The sequence below is a fragment of the Vulpes lagopus genome, chromosome 20, assembly GCF_018345385.1.
Source record: "Vulpes lagopus strain Blue_001 chromosome 20, ASM1834538v1, whole genome shotgun sequence".
NCBI lineage: Eukaryota > Metazoa > Chordata > Mammalia > Carnivora > Canidae > Vulpes > Vulpes lagopus.
In genome coordinates, this window is record NC_054843.1 from 36,676,997 (window position 1) to 36,685,573 (window position 8,577).

Consider the following 8,577-nt stretch of genomic DNA (forward strand, 5'->3'; position numbering starts at 1 on the left):
AAAACTAAGGGGTGAAAGGATGAGTACTTTTACATTCTTGTAAGTAGAATGACCATATTATTTCTTTTGGAGATCAGAACTCTTTGAGAATAAAAGAAGAAAAAACTAGTCATAAACCAGGATTATCCTGGGCACACCAGGATATACGTGGACCTGACTTGTAAGTGGTATGTCTTTGGACAACCTGGCTAAGTATTTTTGACAACCCAATAAAATTGCTGTTCTTAATCCTTCTGGTATTGTTCAATCTAAAATAAATCGGTGAAGGATTAAGTCATATGATTAATATCCAGAAATAATAAAAGCCAAGACTTGCCAAGAGGGCAATGTAAGGCAGCATCTATTCAAATATGCAATGTTTTGTTAAATTCTTGTTAATTCACCTACTTGAGTTTCTCCATCTTTTTGAATGTTGTGTTACCTCTAGGTAAATGTATGCAAAGCAAGAAGAACTTTTTGTTTTGCAGTTTTAGTAACTGTTATCTTTATCCAAATACCTAGGAAATGTTTGCTGTAGGGAGAAATACCCTGAAGCAGAACCCAACTTTTTCACTTGCAATTATATTAATTATTGCCTATCAAAAGCACAAACAGTAGCTGCTATTAGATATTTTTGGTAAACTATGGTTCATGCCCTGGAGTGTTCACAGACCAGTCTTTTGCCTGAATAGTCTTTAACTCTGACATGGCTGCTTCAGTGCAGTCTTCCAAACCCCTATCAATAAATTTTAGTTATCTTCAGCCAAATAGATGCTTTCTCATGCAAAGCTAAAGTTCATTTTCCAAGGTCAGACTTCCTTGGGTGAGCAGAACTTTATCCCTGGATAATGTGGAGTCACCAGGTCCTACAGCTAATTGCTGGATCTTCAGTCAGGCACTCCAAGATTTACCTTTGCAGAAAATATAATGCCAAAAAAAATTAATTAAACACAAAGTTTTAGGGCAGCCCTGGTGGCGCAGTGATTTAGCGCCCCCTGCAGCCCAGGGAGTGATCCTGGAGACCTGGGATGGAGTCCCAAGTCGGGCTCCCTGCATGGAGCCTGCTTCTCCCTCTGCCTCTCTCTCTCTCTGTGTCTCTATGAATGAATAAATAAAATCATAAATAAATAAATAAATAAATAAATAGCAAGCAAAGTTTTCCCAATACCTCAATCTGAAATCACAGGGCAAGGGGGGAGAGGGAGGAATAAAACAAACAAACAAACAAATCGGAAATAAAGCCTACAAGAATGTGAAAACTTATTCTAAGTAGATTAAAAACCATGGGATTTTAGGGCAACATATTAAGGTTTTAGTAAACTTTTTTCCCCCCTATAAAGCCTAAGGAAGTGCATTTTCCTTCCATTTGGCAGGAATTGAATAATTAAAAACCTAGGCCTTAAATTCAGGTCTCGGCTATCTACCAGCAGTTTAAGAAGGAGGCAAATTTGAATGATAAATGTTTTGATAAGTATATATGTTTATTATTGCCCTTAAGAGTACATATAAAGAACTTACTCAACTTTATTAATACAAAGTATAAACTCTTTAAATTTAACACTAGGAATACTAGCAGGTTGCTTTGAAATGAAATCTTTAGGGTTTCTTCTTTAAAAAGTTTTATTTGGGGACACCTGGGTGGCTCAGCAGTTGCCAGCTCAGGGTATGATCCCAGTTGGGGATCAAGTCCCTCATGGAGCTCCCTGCATGGAGCCTGCTTCTCTCTGCCTGTGTCTCTGCCTCTCTCTGTGTCTCTCATGAATAAATAAAATAAAACATAAATAAGTAAATAAATAAAATAAAGTCTTATTTGTAAGGATTTATATTTCATAACTTTTATTCTTTTTAGATGATCTTCCAATGAATAAAGAGAAAATATACATTTTTAAAGAAATAAAACAACTTTTATCTTGCTTTTTCCTAAGTGCCAATTGGGCCCTTTCATAAATATAAGATTTACTACGGAACCTTGGTAATCTTCTTTTCCCATATCTTGTGTGCATAAGCACGTCTTCCCAGGGAGATTCACAACCTGGAGCAGGACAGGGAGAGTGCAGAGATGGTACCTGCTGGCCTTCCTGTCTCTGGAGAAAATTACTGTCAGTCCCTAGTTTTGTCTTAAATTAGGAGCCTGACCTTGAGCTGCAGCTTTTAAGATACGCAAATAGACCTCTTTCCAGGAAAGACTGGGTGGGGGGAAGGGGATGGGCATTTCAATCTGCTTCCTCATCACTGAGCCCTGGGAGGATAGCCAAAGTGAGGCCTAACAAGCCCCCAAATTATTTATTTGTTGCCTGACTCCTGGGTATCCTGGACAAAGTTCCATTGGCTTTCAGAGCTAAGTGTTTTGAGGGCCTATCCCTCAGGTGGAAGGATTAAAAGATGAGGCATTAGATATAGGGCCCAAATCCTTCAATTTTCAGAATGAAGTGAGGAGTTTTAAATTCCTTCTAACCATATGTTGCCATGCTAGGAGTATGGTTTATGGTAAGTTTTTTGTCTGTGCCTCTTCCCATTTTGCTGTGGGTTTTTTCTCTTGTCTAATATGTAGGAGTCACTCGGCTTTCTGAATTTCTTTGAGAGGGAATTTCTCTATGTATAGCTAGATTTGGTCCATCTGTGGGAGAAAGTGGGCTCTTGGTCTCTATGTTGCCATCTAGAACTGCAACGTGCCAGGCTATTCTAATACAAATGAAAGTAATATGCAAATGCGAAAATGGTGGAATCACCTGGTAGAATGATTGAGTAGTGAAATAAATGACCAACTTTGGATCATTTGTCAGTTTGTCTTATACATTGCCTAAAGGATTGCTTCTTTCTTCAAAAATGTTTTAGGGAAATCTGGTGCCACCTTCCTTGTAGTATTTTAGTTAATTTGAAGTTCTCATTGAATAGAATTAAGAACTCTAATTTTTAATAAAAATACTTTCCATCTGTAATGGCAATGAGTAGGACATGAACAAAAGAAGACATTTCAAGATTATTAGGTAATAAGAAGATAAATGCAGAGCAAGATAATACACCTAAGATTCTAATGATGTTGGTGATGTTAAAATAGAAATCTCAGATTATATGCCTTCAGAATACTGTATGTTACATGAATTTCCTCAGACTCAAGTATTAATGAGTAACACTGAGTCACAGGACCATCATTTCTAAGGACAGAGAAGGAAATACGATATTCTCATGCAGTTTATAACAGAGTTGAGGCATGCTTTTTTCCTTACAAAACATGTGATGATATTTTCTATCTTTTTGATAGTCACTGAAATGTACTTGATATATTTCATAAATGAAAAAATGCTGAAGGCCAATGTAATACAAAAGGATTGAAAAGAAATTGATCAAATGGAAATGGAAAGCGATTAATTGGCTTCTTTAATTGGTGTTCATAGATCTAAAAAATGTTTTATAATTATGAAGCATAAATCATGGCCATTCTCTTTAAAAAAAATATGAGCAGTCAAAATATTTAAAGGCATTAGGTTCTGGTGATAAAAGTTCAAGAAGAAGAATAAGAGCAATGACAAATTAGAACCCGTTAGAGCTATATATTGAAATGTGGAATCAGTATTTATAAGATGGGTAGGTTTCTGGTCCATGCCTAAAATTTGCTGAGCAGTTAGATGCATGCATGCATGTATTTATTTATAAAAATGTTTTATTTATTTATTTAGAGAGAGAGAGCTGAATGCGGTGGGGGGAGTGCAGAGGCAGAGGGAGAATCTCAAGCAAACTCCCCACCAAGCATGTAGCCCAACCCAGGGCTTAATCAAGATCCTGAGATCATGACCTGAGCTGAAACTAAGAGTTGGTTGCTAACAGACTGAGCCACTCAGGCACCCCAAGCAGTTGGAGGCATTTAAAGGAGATTGACCAAAGAGCCTAAGTGGCTCAGTCTGTTAGCTACTGACTCTTGATTTTGACTCAGGTGGTGATCTCGGGGTCCTGAGATCAAGCCCTTCATTGGGCACTGCGCTCAGCGGGGAGTCTGCTTGAGATTCTTTTCTTCTGCACACATTTCACCCCCCCCCCCAAGTTGCATGCATGCATGCATGTGTGTGCACATGCATGTGTTCAGTCTCTGTCTGTCTCTCTCTCAAATAAATATATTTTTAAAATCCTGGGTGTTGTCCATTTGAGGTATGTACCTTCAAAAAATATGGAATAAAAATAATGGTATTCTCAGTTTAAAATCTTATTAAAATTTCTAATAAAGCTGATTTTCACTATGTTTTTAAATCTATACTGTAGGGACGCTTGGGTGGCTGAGCAGTTGATCACCTGCCTTCGGCTCAGGGTGTGATCTCATGCCTGAATCGAGTCCCACATTGGGCTCCCTGCATGGAGCCTGCTTCTCCCTCTTCCTGTGTCTCTGCCTCTCTCTGTGTGTCTCTCATGAGTAAATAAAATCTTAAAAAAAATAAATCTATACTGTATTTACAAAATATCTGAAATGTATTTATTTTAAAAGAAATGGTTAATTTGATTCAGGGTAAATTATAATGAATTTTTCTGGCATATTGGAGTTACCTTGTCTTAACCAGACTCATAATGCTTGAGTATATATATTTATAAAGTGAAAATGAGTCTGTAGCTTTTAGCTTCCTTTCTTTTCCTCTCCCAAATGATATTAAATCGAGAAACATGACTATTAAGTGACTATGGATTATGTGTGCTAGTACATTTTGAGAGCTTAGATGGTGTGGCAAGGTATTCACATTGTAGAATTCCTAGCTTGAAGTAATAAGTAATTCCTATTTGTTGAATTAATTGATTATTTGAATATTTAGGTTATTAAATGAAATTGTCCCTATGGCAGTAAGTAGGCTTAAAATCTTTCATATTAGTATATGAGTATACTGTAAGACTTGAGATATATGTAAACAGTATTTAACACTCTCTTACAGAAACCAAAGCATAACCTACTTTATGTAGTATATAGCACTCATTCCTATTGACCTTACAACAAGAATGGCTTTTGAAAGAAGCTGTTTGTATAAGAGACTGTTAAAACGTTTTGGCAGAATTGACGAAGTGAAGAGAGCACAGGAAACTGCATTCATTTCACACTATCAGTAATAAGTTGTGAACAAATTAGCCCTTATGAGCCACATATTTTCTTTTTTGTCACCAGTAAAATGAAGGACGGTATTATGATCTCTGAATTCCCTGCTACCCCAGAAAAATCTCTATACCAATATCTTACGTGACCCTAGGACCACCCAGGGACTCAGTCTTGGCCACAGTCTCTTCTAACTTAGAACTGACCCGGAATGTACCTAATAATTATAGAACTTGCTGGAGATGGCCTACAACCTGAGCAGTTTCTTCACTCATTATTGCTCTATCCTATCCTAAACCCTTTACTCTTTCTTTATATAAGGTGACTGAGTAATGTGAGTCTTTCCCCGTAGGCTGTGTAATATGAAAATAGGCCCAATTAGGATGGTCCACTATTATAAGTCTAGTGACTAACACAATTTCTAACATCCAGTTGGAGCATAATAAATGTTTATCAAATAAGGACGTAAGGTGATGTACAAACATAAAAGAATACTTTAACTTTTAGTTTATTTTGTTTTCTTTTCCTCTGTCAACAGGAGAAGAAAAAAACAGTTCCAGAAATTCAGGCAGCACAGTAAAATATCAACTTCCGGGGATTTCTGACAACTTATAAATATTATTCCTTTCCCCTGCAAACTAAATCTATTTCTCATGCTTGCTTGCTTGCTTTCATACCCACACACAAACAATCGGATTTTCTTGATTTCCGACTCCAATAGAATCAGGTCAGCAGTGAGGATAGAAGCAATAAATCTCTTTATCTCTGTTGACTTTTATGGAACTGACATCTCTTAAAATATTTTTCTTGACTTTGGTGCTCTTTTACTGACTGATTAGGCAGTAGAGCACAGCAGTCAATTGAATCTCCCCAAATCTAATATTAAAAGCGAAAAAGGAAAGACCTGAGGGGCAACAGAATAAGTGAAGAGGACCAAAGGAAGTCCAATAATTCCCTTCCAAAAAATAGGAAATTGTATTTAAGTGTTAGCCTTTCTGTCTCCCAGAGTTACTGTCTTTGTGGCTCTGACATTCTGTTTTCTATCATCAAGGCAGCATTCCACTGTTTTAAGTTAGTAATAGACTCAGCTCCTGAAAACTGATTGATAATAAACATATTACAAAGTAAAATGTACGTGTCTAATGCCAAGCAGGAAAGAAAACATTTCTCCATTGTGATGGAATAGACAACTTATCTAAGATAATGGAATGTGCAGAACAGACATATAAGCTCTGGGAAATTGTGTTTGTGTTTTGGGGTAAAGCTTTTGATTTGGGCATACTGGCATTTGCAAGAATAAATAACCAGTAAAATCGGGAACATTAAACTGCAGACCATTCAAGTACTGTCTCTTTCTAGTAAGTGTAGATATGGATGACACCAAGGGCAGCAATTGAATAGTAGCCAGATGCTTGAAGACATAATTAAATTTTAAAAAGCCACACAGAGATTTTTGCTAAAGCATCATGTCACTTAGCCAACTCTTTATAAATAATTTCCAAAGTTGCCTTATTTAAATCCCCTGGATGATATGAGAGCCAAAAACAAACAATAGTTAGAACTCTTACATGCTCCTCCCACAAGGAAATAAATCTTTTTTCTTTAAGAACTGGTCAATATTTGTATAATGACCTAAATACTGCATGCTATAAGGAAGTATAACAACTCCATCTTAGAGGCTGATATCTAAGAGCTTCTAATTTCTTATCCTTTTCATGCAGTTCTTTACAGCTCATAGAGAGGGCGTAAGTTGGAGGCTGTCACAGAACTTAATAGCTTCTTGTTTATTTCTCCTGAAAGGCCCAAGAAGGCTTGGAAAAGAGCCATTCAATTTTCCTTTTTGTATTTTTATTGTAACAGCTTTCCAAAAATATCCAGTAACACAAAGAAAGGTAATTAAGACACATGGTTGCAAGATGAAAAAATTAGTCTATATCTGATTTTTCTTATATAAAGATTTTCAATATCGTGAAATTTGCCCACCTTCAAATTCAACCTGGGAACTGGAGCACCAGTTTGAAGCCATTTAGAAGATTCCATGTAGCCACAGTCAGAACAAAATATAACCATGAGACCCAGGTTTGTCAATCTAATTATTCTTACAGGAATAAAATCTCCTGATGGAAGAGAAAAAAGTTTTGACATTTGAAATTGCACCACTGAAGAGAACTCTATGATGAAAATTATGAGTTCCTGATGTTTGAGCCATCTAACTCTGGAGTTTTGTGGTATGGTTTTGGGGTTGGTCTAAAAATCCCCTACAGAATAATTCCACCTAGAAGACCCTGGTCCAGCAAGACTTATCTAGGTTTATGTTTGTACTGCTTCCTGTTTTAGTGATGCTTGAGGGTAGATCTTGAATTATATCGATTCCAGCACATCACTTGCCTTGGTATAGATTCAAGTCTGTACTTATACCAGTAACCTAGAGCCAAGTTTCTAATCTCGTAGACCTTGTTTAACTAGCCAATAAAAGGAGAGATTAGGAAAGGAGAAAGTTCACTAACCTTTCTCATTCCCAAAACCATTAGATTGTTTGACCTAAAAGTTGGAGCACTGAAACGGAAGTGAAACACAGAGCTATGGTTAAAAGGCAGTGTGTTCTCTTGCTTCCTTGTTTTTGTCCCATATCTTCACTTTCAAGATGTGATAAGGAAATGAAAATTGAAAGAGGCAATATGCAAGATTTTGAACTCATCAATATTTGGTTGTGGGAATATAGCAGCTAAAATAAATTATCTGAGATCTAGGTAATTATCTAAAATAAATTTCTAAAAAAAAAAAAATACCATTGTGTACTCAATCCTATTTTTTTCTTTGCAAGTGTATATTATTACCCTAAGTTTTAAATCGTGTGCATAGGATGACTTATAACAAAATAATGTTAAATGTGTCCAGAAATCACACTGTATATACCCATCACCATTTTGTTGACATTTGTTTGGATATGTAATCATTGCTTCAGAAACTCAAGTTCATATGAGAAATAATGGTAGCACTTATAAAACTGTGAACTCAGATCTTGAGAGAGGAATGTATATACTGTTGAAGTCGCTACTATCAACTTGAGTTACTTAAATTCATATTACAGATGTTAATGTTGAGATATAGATAAGCAATATTACATTTTCTTTCAAGGTAGCTTTGAGAATTGGCTAATCAATATAAATATGAAAGCATATTTAGGAAACATTAATTCAGGGAAAAGGAAAAATTATATAAAATTATAATTGTTTTTATCAATACTTGCTCTTAGAAGTGTTACACAAGACAAGTTTTTTCTCTATTCTCCAAAGGTTCTCCTGGCTGGTCTGAGAATTCAATCAACAAAAAAAAAAAAAAAAAAAAAGCAAACAAACAAAAAAGACAAATTAACAAGAGAAATAAAGTTTTGTACACACAGGAGCTCCACGTGCATGAGAGGGTCAAAGACAGGAACAATGAGGTATATATGTCATCCTGAGCTAAGGAATGGGATTGGGGCCTGAGGCTTCAAGAGGGAGGAAGACAATAACTGGGAGTAAAGAAAAGAG